This window comes from Chelonia mydas, chromosome 3 (genome assembly GCF_015237465.2).
Source record: "Chelonia mydas isolate rCheMyd1 chromosome 3, rCheMyd1.pri.v2, whole genome shotgun sequence".
Classification (NCBI taxonomy): Eukaryota; Metazoa; Chordata; order Testudines; family Cheloniidae; genus Chelonia; species Chelonia mydas.
In genome coordinates, this window is record NC_057851.1 from 175,134,081 (window position 1) to 175,148,755 (window position 14,675).

The window sequence follows — 14,675 nt, forward strand, 5'->3', positions numbered from 1 at the left end:
AGGGACATGATCGTTCCCCTCTATTTGACATTGGTGAGGCCTCATCTGGAGTACTGTGTCCAGTTTTGAGCCCCACACTACAAGAAGGATGTGGAAAAATTGGAAAGCATTCAGCGGAGGGCAACAAAAATTATTAGGGGACTGTAACACATGGCTTATGAGGAAAGGCTGAGGGAACTGGGATAGTTTAGTCTGTGGAAGAGAAGAATGAGGGGGGATTTGATAGCTGCTTTCAACTACCTGAAAGGGGGTTCCAAAGAGGATGGATCTAGACTGTTCTCAGTGGTAGCTGATGACAGAACAAGGAGTAATGGTCTCAAGTTGCAGTGGGGGAGGTTTAGGTTGGATATTAGGAAAAACCTTTTCACTAGGAGGGTGGTAAAACATTGGAATGCATTACCTAGGAAGGTAGTGAAATCTCCTTCCCTAGATATTTTTAAGGTCAGGCTTGACAAAACCCTGTCTGGGATGATTTAATTGGGGATTGGTCCTGCTTTGAGCAGGGGGTTGGACTAGATGACCTCCTGAGGTCCCTTCCAACCCTGATATTCTATGATTCTATGATTCTCCTTGCTCTTTCTTGGTTGCTTCCTTATCTGGCAGAGGCGCTCTGCCGGTTTGTAGGGGATTCCCCTGAAGGCCACATATGCAGAAGCACAAGAAACAAAAGCATGATTGTTAGTGCACGGACCACATCGAATCATTATAGAAAAATGCACCTTTTAAAAATACAAATAAGTTTCTCACTGTCCCTCAGCGAATACCCTAAACATGAGTTTAGGCTGGGGGGAGAGTCAGGGGGAGGGCAGATATGGCAAAGGGTCTCAGTGTTTTTTTAAGGGGATCACTGTGGGCGACTAAGGACAATATTGTAAATTCTCCCACCATTTTCCACAGACGGGGTTATTGAAGCTGATATCTCACTCCTGAGGGTAAGCAAGGGTGCATCTCCTACATGCGTGTGACTTCAGACCAGGTCCCTTTGCTGCTTACCTGTGTGCTGCTTTGGTACCTGCACAAGTGATTGCTGATTGGCAAGGGAAAGTTTCCTACAGTGGGGGAAGGAACAAAGCAGCTCTGCCAAGGAAACTTCAGCAGTGGATTGGCAAGTACCTGCAGGAAAGTTTCCAAGAGATCTCTCTGGAGGATTCCCGTGAAATTTCAGTGTGCATTAACACACTGTTCCACTGCACTGCTTAGCTGCACAGGGGAATGTGAAGTAATGGAAACACAGCTAGTCTTGTACATTTCTATCCCTTCACCCATTTCTAGAATGTAAAAGGCAAAGGACAGTTCTACTTCATATAACCGAGCAGCAACAACTCAAAAAGATCATTTACCAGAGCTCTCCTCTCCTACATTATGCGTGCTAGAGGTGGACTGCTGGGATTGGCTAGACCCATTTGGAAAGGAAAAGAGGTCCTGACTCACCACCCCATCAGATGACCCTGCCGTGTGCTCCACATCGTCCTCCAACTTGACTTCCTCGTCCATGACGTCGTCTTTGGGGTTAAGTCCACTGTCCACGGTCTGCAATCCTGCCGAAGTATCCATGGGGCTCTTGGCAGTGGAGGTGGGGTCGCTGCCAAGGATTGCGTCCAACTCATTATAGAAGCAGCAGGTCTTCTGTTCAGCACCCGAGTGACGGTTTGACTCCCTTGCCTTCTGGTACGCCTGCCTCAGCTCCTTTATCTTCTCATTTCGTAGCCCTTATCCAACATGCCATGAGAAATCTGACCATAGGTATCAAAGTTCCTACGGCTGGAGCGGAGCTGGGATTGCACAGCCTCCTCTCCCCAAAGTGCCAGCAGATCCAACATCTCAGGTGTGCTCCAAGTGGGAGAGCATTTGCTTCATGGAGGTGCCATGGTCAGCTGGGAAGATGCAATGGGATCTCTTCATGCCAAGCAAACAGGAAGTGGAATTTCAAAAATTTCCAGGCCTTTAAAGGGGGAGGGGTGGATGCCTGTGTACCAAGGTGTAGGGCAGGAGAGTTCAAACTGCTGACCAGAGTGGTCAGGATGGGCGTTGTGGGAAATGGAGGTCATTTACAGTGATATAACCAAGCGTGGTGTGTACACTGACACTCTGTCAATACAACTTTGCTGCAAAAAGCTCTATGCCTCTTGTTGAGGTGGTTTTATTTTGTTGGCAAAGCAGGAGAGTTTTGTTGGTGGAAAGAGAATTGTAGTTTGTACACCTCCACTGTTTTGTCAATGAAAGCTGACTTTTGTTGAAAAACTGTGTAGTGTAGAAAAGGCCTAAGTTTCATTGTTTATTTTTCTCAAGGGTAGCACTGTTTTACTATTCATGTTCTGCACTTTCATTTTCTGCATAATCTAGCCAAGACTTTTAACTCAGAAAATAATGGACAGGTTTCTGTGCAGTGCTTTGAAAATAAAGCCACTGCAGATGTGTAGCTAAATGAGGTGTTAATTGCCTTAATTGCACTTAATTATGGGAATACAGGGAAGGTGCTTAGTTTTTCATGTGATGAAGGGTGCAGTGTGAGTGCAAGGAGGTGTGCTCCTTGTGTGGGTGGGGCTGTAGAGTAAAATTCCTAGCCAACATTTATAGAAGAGGGGAAGGTAATCTTGTATGCTCCTTTGCTAAAAAAACATCTGCTTCATCTTCTGTTGTTCCCTTTTGCTGAAGTACAGTGAGTTCCTTCTAATATAATATCTTATACTTATTTTAACAAACTACTTTACAAATTAAATGCATGCAGCACCACTGAAACACACCTTTTGTGGAAGGGAGGGGAATTTTGGCAAAGGGTAGCCTTCTGAACTGTTGTTTTTAAAAGGTGCTTCTGAAAAACCAGACATGCAAGTAGAACTACAAGGTCGGTGAGTCCGGTGGATGGAAGTGACAGGTTTCAGAGTAGCAGCCGTGATAGTCTGTATCCACAAAAAGAAAAGGAGTACTTGTGGCACCTTAGAGACTAACAAATTTATTTGAGCATAAGCTTCCGTGAGTTATAGCTGTAAGCTATAGATGAAGTGAGCTGTAGCTCAAGAATGCTTATGCTCAAATAAATTTCTAAGTCTCTAAGGTGCCACAAGTACCCCTTTTCTGAATGGAAGTCGGGTTTTGTATCCACGAAAGCTTACATCCAAATAAATCTGTTAGTCTTTAAGGTGCCACTGGACTCCTCTTTGTTTCTGTGGACACAGACTAACACAGCTACCCCTCTGAAGGTGGATGAGCTAATATCTTTTACTGGAACAACATCTTTTTGTGAGAGAGGCAAATTTTTAAGCTTAGTCCTGTGTGTAAGATTGAAAGCTTATGTCTCTCATCAACAGAAGTTGGTCCAATAAAAGCTAGGACCTCACCCAACTTGTCTCTCTAATATCCTGGGCCCAACACAGCTACAACAGCACTGCATACACACAAATAGAAAACTGCATTGTGGAACTTTGTTTATCAACCTTAGAAGGGTGAAAAGCTGATGTGAATCTGTTTTCAGGCGCTTCTAAATGGTCCAGATTTGGACCCGAGACTCCAATCTATAGTCATGGATCCTTAGTCCTGTGTGAGGCTGAACTAAGTAAATGGGGTTCTGTATAGCTTCAGGGATACAGCCATGCAAGATCCGGATTTAAATAATCCCTTTCCCTTTTTCCCCTACTATGTGTCTCTCTCTTTCTCCATGGGGAAAGATGAGGTAGCTGCTATAAAAATATTTAAGCAGCAGATATTTCTCCAAAAATATCTTCTGTTATCCTAGACTCTCTCTCAAGGTTCCTTCCCCACTATGAACTCTAGGGTACAGATGTGGGGACCTGCATGAAAACCTCCTAAGCTTACTTTTACCAGCTTAGGTTAAAACTTCCCCAAGGTACAAACTATTTTACCCTTTGCCCTTGGACTTCCACTGCCACCACCAAACGTTTATTAGGGTTACTGGGAAAGCATTGTTTGGAAATGTCTTTCCCCCCAAAATTCTCCCAATCCTTGCACCCCACTTTCTGGGAAAGGTTTGGTAAAAATCCTCACCAATTTGCATAGGTGACCACAGACCCAAGCCCTTGGATCTTAGAACAATAAAAAAAAGCATTCAGTTCTTGAAAAGAAACATTTTAATAGAAGAAACAGTAAAAAGAATCACCTCTGTAAAATCAGGATGGTAAATACCTTACAGGGTAATTAGATTCAAAACATAGAGAATCCCTCTAGGTCAAACCTTAAGTTACAAAAAGACACACAGACAGGAATATTCATTCTATTCAGCACAACTCAATTTCTCAGCCATTTAAAGAAATCATAATCTAACGCATATCTAGCTAGATTACTTACTAGGTTCTAAGACTCCATTCCTGTTCTGTCCCCGGCAAAAGCATCACACAGACAGACACAGAGCCTTTGTTTTTCTCCCTCCTCCCAGCTTTTAAAAGTATCTTGTCTCCTCATTGGTCATTTTGGTCAGGTGCCAGCAAGGTTATACTAGCTTCTTAACCTTTACAGGTGAAAGGATTTTTCCTCTGGCCAGGAGGGATTTTAAAAGTGTTTACCCTTCACTTTATATTTATGACACTCTCTTTTTTATTTAAAGTGTTAAGTAACTTTTTTGCTAAACTTCAGTCAAAACCCTTAAAATTTTCCTTTCTGCTGAAAGAGGCCAAAATGAAGTGCTTGGAAGAAATAAAGGAGGAGATACAAAGACAATGAATCTCCTTTTAGGGGGAGAAAGGAACCTAAACATAAGGTGCAGAGCCCAGCCATGGCCGTCTTTCAGAGTAGGTTGTTACTTGCCCTAAGAATGTAAGGAGAACTGCTTTTAAGACTTTCCGGAGCTGGTTCAGTGATACAGCCTGCATCCATGATAGGGAAGAATTCTACAAGGAGGAGGCGGGGACCTCCTCTGAAACTTTCATTATACACCATAAATACTAAAGGGCACATGCCCAGTGTTTATTCTTTACGGGTCACTTTAAGTTCTTTCTCTGGTACTTGCTAATTTAACAATTGACACAGGTTAAAGGCCGGGAAATATTGGAGATTGATTCCCCGCTCCCCCGACCTGATCAAAGCCAGCAACTACTTGCAATTTTCCCATTCCATAAGGATTCCTTTTAAAATATTATATCTTTAACTATTTGGCAGCAAGTTCAGCATCTTTAATGAAAGCATAGTATTCACTTTATAGTACTAGCCTGTTACTATTTAAAAGAAAACATTTTAAAAAAAATTAGTGGTAGGGTAGGAAATTGAATTATTTATTACACGCTCTGTTATGGTCTTGTTCTGTGAAATTAAGAAAGTTGCTTGGTCTCTCCATGCCTCAATTTCCCTATCTTTAGAATGGGTATAATAACTTACCTATCTTTTAAAGTGCCTTGAGTTCTTTCTGTGAAAATCACTCATTATTCTGAAACTCTCACCTCTGGTTCTCTATTTGTAGATTCATAGATTCATAGCTATTAAGGTCAGAAGGGACCATTATGATCATCTAGTCTGACCTCCTGCACAATGCAGGCCACAGAATCTCACCCACCCACTCCTGCGATAAACCTCTCACCTATGCTGAGCTACTGAAGTCCTCAAATCATGGTTTAAAGACTTCAAGGAGCAGAGAATCCTCCAGCAAGTGACCCGTGCCCCATGCTACAGAGGAAGGCGAAAAACCTCCAGGGCCTCTTCCAATCTGCCCTGGAGGAAAATTCCTTCCCGACCCCAAATATGGCGATCAGCTGAGCCCTGAGATGATGTATGTTAAATGAGCACAACATATATTTTGCAAAGTAGATTTGGTTTATTCCCTTGAATAGCTGTGGTTGCAAGGTTTAAAGTACTAGCAATTTATATATGAGTGTCTTTATTCAGAAACATGTCATGGTGAAGGCAGCTCCATCTTGAACCTTAACCAAGGTAGAAATTCTCTAGGGGTAAGATGAGATTTATTTTCAGTGTTTAACTGCCTTGGGCACAAACAAATGTTGTCAGTATACCAAACATAAACTGTATACATGTAAATGCATTAGCTTAACATGTGATGGAAGTTGTTATACGTTGGAATCTAACCAGATACCCCCGAGCAAACTTATTTTAATTATCTGTTTTTTTCACATACTCATGTTGCTGTTAATGGAAAATCAAAGTGCACATAAAAGGAAAACAATCTTTTTAGTACTTTTGGTACTATTACAAATCCAGAAGGTAAGAGGACAATACTGCGCACTCTTTTGTGGAATAAAAAATTTTGCAATCTAAAAACCGTACTGAGTGAAAAACTTTAAATATGACACACAGCTCAATGGCAGACAAACAGGGAGGATGAGTTTGTGATATATCGTAACTGCCCATTTTATTTATTTCTTTTTCAGTATTTTGTTGGGAGAAATGTCTACAGTAGTTCTTCCATGTAATGTGATATGTTGTGATTCTAAAGCAACTTTCTACCACCGGAAGGAGTATTAGCCCCTCTCTGTATCTGTTTCTCCACTTGTTAAATGAGGATAAGCCACACAGGAAATTTTGTGGTGGAGTCAGGACTAGACAGAACCCCAGTCTCTCAGAAATCAAGGGATCAATGGCCATGATTTGTCTGGACCCCAAATGCCATCCCTGAGTGATGGTGAGGGAATGTCAATGTTAGAAAAGCTCAATGCCAAAATTTCAACCCTAGTGTGCATCAGTTTCTATTTCAAAGGTAAGGTTTAAGGGCTAGAAATGTATTGAAAAACGAAGACTCTTATATTGTTATAGGGCACCAAAATTAGAGAAGGCCTGTGGCTGAAGGCTTTATGGGTAGTACTGTGTAACTTTGTACTCAGTGGTCATCACTTTGCCTCTTTCCCAGTTAGGCTCCAATCTTCTATCTGTGCTGGACTATGCAGAGTTGGTGAAGGGCCCAGCTATTTAGAGCATTTATTTTTCTGTTTGTATCGGGTTATCTACTGTGTCAGGGTCATCTGTATCTGGTTATCTGTTAACAGTCCCCATACTTCAGGGTGAATTTCATTCTCATGGGTTACATTTTCAACACAGACTATAAAACTTATTCCACTCTAAAAGGGAAAAAATGTGTGCTGAACAGCACAACTTCACCAAATGTCAATACTGATGAAAATTATCTAGTCATTGATATAATCTTCAGCTACTGGATTCTTTATTTTAAAAAAGTCTCATTATGCGTCTGTCACTTTTGATGTATGGAGGAGTTCAACAACACTATATATTGTCAGAGACATTTAAACTCCTACCCTGTCTTATCTTCAATTTCCATAATTGATGTAATAATAAAATTACTTATATTTTAAATTCATGACAATATTTTTGGAAGAAGGAAAGGCTTTTTCCCTGCTTATTACTTCATTTTAAATTACAGCACTAAAAGTATTACCTAAGTACTTAAGGTGAGGGCATGATTTTTATTCTGACTCAGTGATAGACATCTGTGGTGCATGTTTGTATAATTTATCATACACATTTGAGACAGACTAATTGGTGGAATGGCTTGGCATTATTACAGATCCAGACCAGCAGAAGAAGGGTAATAAAGACAAAAATGGGGGTGAGATGGAAATGTCAGCATAACCTACTAATATGTTCATCGACAAGGATTCAATCAAACACCCCTAGTTCCAAAGCAGAAACCTCTACCACTTGTGTGAAAAGATGAAGGGCTTGATCCACAATGGGAGTTAGGTGTGTAAGTGAACAATTTAGGCACTACTGAGGTCTTCAAAACCCCCTATTCAGTTGCCATTTAAGCTTGTAGGTGCCTAAATTCCCTAGTTGCCTAAGTTTCTGCTGGTGGGCACATGCCAAACAGTCTAAGTCCTGATGTCACTGAGCTGTTCCTGCCTAAAACCTGGCAGGATTCACAAACCCACTTATTTTGCCTGGGGCCCCAACCTGGTGTGTGTTCTACGGACCTATAAAAGAGAGCTGGCATGAGCAGAATGTGTATGTCTGTCCAATAGCCCATCGTTTAGGGAAGGTTTGAATTGTTGCTCTCTTGATTTGGAGCAGGGTCTTGAAACCAAGACTCCCACCTCCTAGGTGAATGCCCTAACCACTGACTGGGCTGTAGCGTCATTCTTGCGTTATCAGTGGCCAAATTAATACTTAATTATTTATATGAATATAGGGAGCCTGGTCACGCAGCTCAGGGCTGTGAATTCCACTGAGCTTCAGGACATCTAAGAGTTAAGCATTATAACTGTCATCGTTGCAACATCCAAGTGCCTTTGTGATTCTAGCCCTAAGTTCATTAGCTGGAAGCAGTAATAGGCTCATATTCTCTAATGTGGGGGACAGACACTTGTGCTTCATAGGTCAGTAGTATGAACTTATTCATAAGGCAAGTAGTTCTTGCTAAGTCTGACTCTAAAATAACTAATATAAAGTGGCCAAAAGCAGCTTTAATTGACTCCTTAAGCCATTGGCACCAGTTTAAGTCCAAGTCTTCCTTCCATTTTCACCAACAAGTTTAGTGAGCACCATATAGTGTATTAATTTTAACCTATGCAAGTGAAGATGAGTGAAACATAGAACATCTTAACTATGTAGCAAACACAAGTAAGGAGGTAAGGGTTATAAGTTTGATCTTGAAGATAGTTTTCAAGTCTGTGATGTTCTGGAACCTAATCAGTCACATTACTATAAGCACTGAAACTTTAGGCCGTCTTAAATATATAAATACCCTACATTTAGTGTCCAAATTAATTATGTGTTGTGTAATAGTGATCTGTATAAAGGAAAAAGTTGTTGTTTTTCTGTAAGGCCATAGTGGGCTGGCTGGATAAGGTGTGTAGACACTTAAAATCCTGCTCAAGCTGTGGCTTGTGTTGTCGTTCTATGCCAACGGGAGAGAGCTCTCCTGTCAACATAGTTAAACCACCCCCAACGAGGGGCAGTAGCTATGTTGGTGGGAGAAGCTCTGCTGCAGACACAGCACTGTGAACACGACCACTTGTGTTGCTCAGGAGGGTGTTTTTTTCACACCCCTGACCAATGTAAGTTTTGCCGATATAAGCGGTAGTGTAGACATGGCCTGAGACTTGGTAGTGCTTTGAATTTATCAGTAAACTTCCTTTAGGCTATATGTACACTAGGAGACAAGGTTGTGATTCTTAGCTCGTCCAGACATACTCGCACTAGCTCTGATCTGAGCTAGCACACTAAAAATAGTAGTGTAGCATGGGAAGCAGCAGTGGCAGCTAGCCATGCCAGTACTACCCATGGGGTTCAGGCACATTTGTACCCAGCACAGCTCTCCCTGGGCCTTGGTTATGAATGGGATACATGTCCTCCAGCATGATAAATGACATCTCCCGGAATGTGGTATGTGTTTAATGCAAGCAGCTTGTCACCTTTTTAGCAAATAAGGGTAATTTTAAGTTATGTTTTTCAGATACTTCAAACTGAATTATAGCTCTAGAGGGAATACAGATATAAAGTTTCTCAAACTGAGCTTTTTTTTTAAAGAGACATTTTCCCTTGGAAGGCAAATTAGTATAAAGGTTCTTTATTTCAAGGGACCTTAGAAAATAAGCACTCCTGTGATTATAAGAAGAGCATTAAGTTGTAAATGACTATTCTGGTCTATATTATCTGGTTTCACCTGCTCATTAAGGTTAAAAACAAACAACAAAAAGTGATATTTAAAAATAGCACATATTGCTGTTTTGTTAATTTATAAATATTGGGCAAAGTCCCAAGCCAGGCTCTGAGCCCCATTGCACTTCTCTGGCACAAAGGAGCTATAAAGCTGGCCTACACAGCTGAGAATTAACCTGGCATGAGGAATTTCTGGCTAGCATAGAGCCAGAGTAGGTGTCTTCTGTATGCCACAGTTCATGGTTCTATCCCCTTTATCATGGTCAGTGGAACTGGACTTGGAGGGCCCAGGTTCCCTTGAGGGACTGTTGTAGACAGGACACTAGTGCAACAGGAAACACAAGGAGTTAGGCAGAAACCAACTTAACCACATGGACAGAGCAGGCCACAGGGTTTAATAAAGTTGAGTTTGTTCGGAATACACTATGTTCATCTTCACAGTTTGTGAATGAAAGATCTTCCACCCCAGGCATAGGAAACATGCCCACGGAGTGGATGGAGTGCATAGTGTGTTTTTCTAACTGGTGTAAGCATCCTTTCAGAGACATTAGTTTATGCTGGCTACTCAAGTGCATTTATGTCTGCTCTGATTTATACCAGGGGCTGAATTTGCATCTGGCAACCCAAAGGATCAGGAGAACACAACAATGGTGTACAGTCAGAGTAGAGGTTTGTAATGCTAGAGGAGCCAGGACCATTACGTAAGATCATAAGAACGGCCATACTGGGTCAGACCAAAGGTCCGTCAAGCCCAATATCCTGTCCTCTGACAGTGGCCAATGGCAGGTGCTCCAAAGGGAATGAACAGACAGGTCATCATCAAGTGAAAAGTCCCAGTCTTATTAATCTCTCCTCATACAGAAATCATTCTATATCCCTAATCATTTTTGTTGCAATCATCATTGTAATACAGAATGCATTATCAAGTATTATAGACGAGTGCTGGACTTTTTTCCACAAAACATTCTGTGAATTTGTTTTGGTTCTGCCAAATTGTTGGTATTAGAGGGATCCTAAAATTCCAAAAATATCAAAACATTTTGTTATGATTCTGTTCTGAATTAAATGTTTTGATTTTTCTTTTCAGTTTGAAACCATGTTTTATTTTTAAATTTCCTTTATTTAATAATAATAAAATGAAACCTCTAAAATGGGTCAAAATTGAAATTTTGTGTCAAACTAAATGTTTTGTTCGAACCCAAACTATTATTTGTTTAATATTTTTGGAATTGCCAGTGAACCAAAATGCTTGTTATGTTTAGATCTATGTACAATAGAGCTATGTGAATGATTTAAAATATTTTATACTGCTTAAGTAGGATCAGTGAGTAGATGTTTGTATTTCCACTTACTGCTACTGTTTGAAACAAGTTCAAAAAAGGTTACAGATTTCTTTCTGTTCTGGGAGTGTGTGGAACATAAAATCACTTTCAGCCTTCCCACAATATGAGCATTATATAACAATCACCTTTTAGGGCCCAATCTGCCTCTCATTCAAGACAACGGGGGTCTTTCATTGGCACTTTAAGTGAGGTGGATTAGGTGCAATATAAAGCACTTTATATAAAACTCATTTCTTCGTGAGCAATAACATATAATAGAATGAGGTCTGAGGTTACACTTGGTAACTGCATGACTCAAAAATGTTGGTTTCCAATATTAAGACCTCTGTTAATGAATATTGCTGTTGAAAAATTTTGTCCAGAAATTAAATTGTTTTGCAAAAAAGATTCTTTTTTCACAAGTGATATTAATGAAAGTCATGAACAACTTTTTCTTTAAAATGGATGCTTTGTACACGCAAATTAAAATATATGTTTGGACTTCTTTCCCCTTGAAATGAAAGTGAATGGCATGTTTAGGTGTCTTCTTGCAACGTATCACCTACAGCTTTGAGCTGGCAGCTGAAATCTAAGAGTGAGCTTTCTTTCCAAGTGCCTGGTTTCTCACTTCTTCTCTTATAATGCTTCTGTGGAAATAGGGGACAGAATGGCAAAAGTAATGGTATAAGGCAGGAGTGTTTGGCTGGGTTATTTTACCCCATCTTTTAAATTCCTTACCTAACTTTTGCCATTGCGATCCACTTTACCGTTGCGATGGATGTAGGACCATGTAACTGAAGTTACGTGGTTTGACCCTACTGTCCAAATGCAAGATAAAACCTCAGTTCTTTCAGTAGGACTTCTGCCTGCATGTGGTACATAGGGTGGGGCGCAACAGGTTTGGTGTTAATGCACTATTCAAGAAGTAGCAAAATTATTTTGTGGCTTCTGACTTTTAAGTAAAGAATGAACATTTTAACATCTGAGATCAGAGAGGACTGCCTGAGTACTTATGTCACTGGCTGGAACCCGGCACAGACTCCTGGGATGGAAAATCCACTCTGGGGAGTAAAATAGAGAAAAAAAGAGACAATGATTCAGCACCAATCCTGAGTAATTTCCAGCTGCAGAGCTGCTTCTCTGGTGGGAAGTAGCAGTGGCACTGGCAGCTGCCCTATCTTTGTAGTGAATGTACCTCCTGGCAGAGGGAATTTTTTCCTGTCTCTTGGGAATTACAACAGTGCGGCTGCTCTACTGGTGGGGAGAGCTGTGGTGGGTTGTTTGGAGCTTTTTTAAAAACAACCATTAGATATAAATGTATAACAGATCGCCTCCCCTGAAAGCAGTTATGTCATTTAATGCCCTATTTGCTTATACGACAAACCTCACTCATTTTTATTTGTATTAAACTACTTGTATTGAGAACAGAGTAATGCCCAGTCTGCTTCATACAAACCACATTAGTGAATAGATCTCAGTCCGCTGTGGCCTTTGCAGCTGATGAGACAGAGCTCTGTTTTGCGGTCAGAGTGGTAATTTTAAAGAGCGCTATCAATATTGCTAAAATTACTATTGATTTAGGATTGTCGCTTTTATTTTTCTTGCAGCAGTGTAATATGGCATAGTCTTTGCTTTATTAGAGTTACTTGATAGCACATTTTCTGTCTTCTTCCTATTGAGAGATAAAAATATACATTATTCAATATATTACTAATATTTACCCTGAGACAATCAATTATTGCTAGAGGAATATTTCTAGCTCAAGCTTTTCACCTAGAACAGGTTATCTCACTGAAATATAGAGATGCCTATAGGCCTGTGACAGGTCCTCTGCCCCGGAAGCTTCATTCCCTCCTGCTGGGGCCCGCTGACTGCCCCAATAACGCTCAGAGAGGCTTCCAGTTATGCAGCACCCGTGGCTTTATTTACACACACACACACACACACACACACACAGTTCTCCCACCACCACTGTTGAGCTATTTACAAGGCTTACAGGGTTAGTTCCTGCTTTGGCTAGCAGTCAACCCACAGCCAGGAGCCTGACCTTTCCCTCTGGCTCCTCTCTTTATACTGGCTCCCAGCCCTTATAGCTGCTGGCTTGTCAGGCCCGCAGGTGGGGCCAATCCCAAGGCCAGGCATCAGGCCTGTTCCAACAGCCCCAATCTTTTCTCTTGATTGGAGCTGGCTGAGCAGGGGCTAATTAGGTGCTTTTGCACCAGCACCCTGCTACAAAACAGCAACTTTAGGACTAGTATTTACAGTAAATGGATATATGCTATTTAGATGAGTGTTAATTCAATAATCCAGATACTACAGAATAGTTTTCAATCCTTAACTTTGTGTTCAGAAAACTATTCTCGCTGACTTTGGGCTTTTTATTGGACCAATTAAGGTTCCATATTGTAATAATGATACTTTGAATATACTTAGCACTTTTCATCCAAGGATATGAAGGTCAAAACTTTCTGACCCCAGACTATTCCTGTAATAACCTGAAATTATTCAGTTCAGTACTGACAGACTCTGAACAAACTGAGATTTGTCTCCAAGCTTTGTGGCTCAGTTCTAACTCTAATTTAAATAAATATTCTGGCTGTTGCTAAATCTTTGTTGGGGGTTAAAATTCCTGGATATCTTTAACTCATATCACCATGGGTCAGAGAAGGAACATAGGGTAGAAATTATCTGGCCCCCTCCAAAGTACTTTAAGGACTTCTCTGTAGGCTGTCTGTGCACTGAGCTGCAGATGGCCATTCTGAAATGGGCTCTAGAAGTTGGGATAATGAGTTATATACTCACAGCCTCTGATCCAGCAATGGGATTTATGGCCCTGATCTTGCACAGGTTCTTCCTGCTCTGGATAGGAACATCTGCATTGGGGAGATGATGAGAGGTTGGAGGATGACAACATAGAAGGTGCCACTGCCATTGGAATACAGGCAAAAATTAACATTTATTTTTCTACACTGCATATATGCACCTGTTTTAGGAGCCATTTCTGTTGTACAAGAACTTGGACTATGAACTGAACAGAGAAAAATTCACACTAAGCTTTTCATTAGTCTCTGAAATCACTCATAAGAGATCATTCTCAGAGAAAATGAGGGTTTTTTTCCTTTTAAGAAAAATGGACATACCATCCAATAAAATGATGCTGCTTGAGGTTGTTCGCTGTGGAAGAAAGCTTATTGTATTGTTACACCTATTGACTGGAATGGTTAGTCAAAGTTTGGGGCCCTATGGGTTAGAATAATGGAATCATAGAAGATTAGGGTTGGAAGAGACCTCAGGAGGTCATCTAGTCCAACCCCCTGCTCAAAGCAGGACCAACACCAACTAAATCATCCCAACCAGGGCTTTGTCAAACTGAGCCTTAAAAACCTCTAAGGATGGAGATTCCACCACCTCCCTAGGTAACCCATTCCAATGCTTCACCATCCTCCTAGTGAAATAGTGTTTCCTAATATCCAACCTAGACCTCCTCCACTGCAACTTGAGACCATTGCTCCTTGTTCTGTCATCTGCCACCACTGAGAACAGCCTAGCTCCATCCTCTTTGGAACCCCCCCTTCAGGTAGTTGAAGGCTGCTATCAAATCCCCCCTCACTCTTCTCTTCTGCAGACTAAACAAGCCCAGTTCCCTCAACCTCTCCTCATACGTCATGTGCCACAGCCCCCTAATCATTTTCGTTGCCCTCCGCTGGACTCTCTCCAGTTTGTCCACATCCTTTCTGTAGTGGGGGGGCCCAAAACTGGACACAATACTCCAGATTTGGCCTC

The 14,675-nt window shown here is 41.2% G+C and overlaps 1 protein-coding gene and 1 long non-coding RNA gene across 45 annotated transcripts in view; one reads left to right on the plus strand and one right to left on the minus strand.

The window, feature by feature from the left end:
- Nucleotides 1-14,675, plus strand: part of NRXN1 (neurexin 1) — a 1,224,094-nt gene that overhangs the window by 128,033 nt on the left and 1,081,386 nt on the right. The gene's annotated exons all lie outside the window — the stretch shown is intronic.
- On the minus strand, nt 11,404-12,945 carry LOC122465220. Its single transcript, XR_006289897.1, has 4 exons — nt 12,889-12,945; nt 12,349-12,564; nt 11,631-11,953; nt 11,404-11,539 (listed from the first exon to the last, which is right to left on the minus strand). It is a non-coding gene; the product is annotated as an uncharacterized LOC122465220 (long non-coding RNA).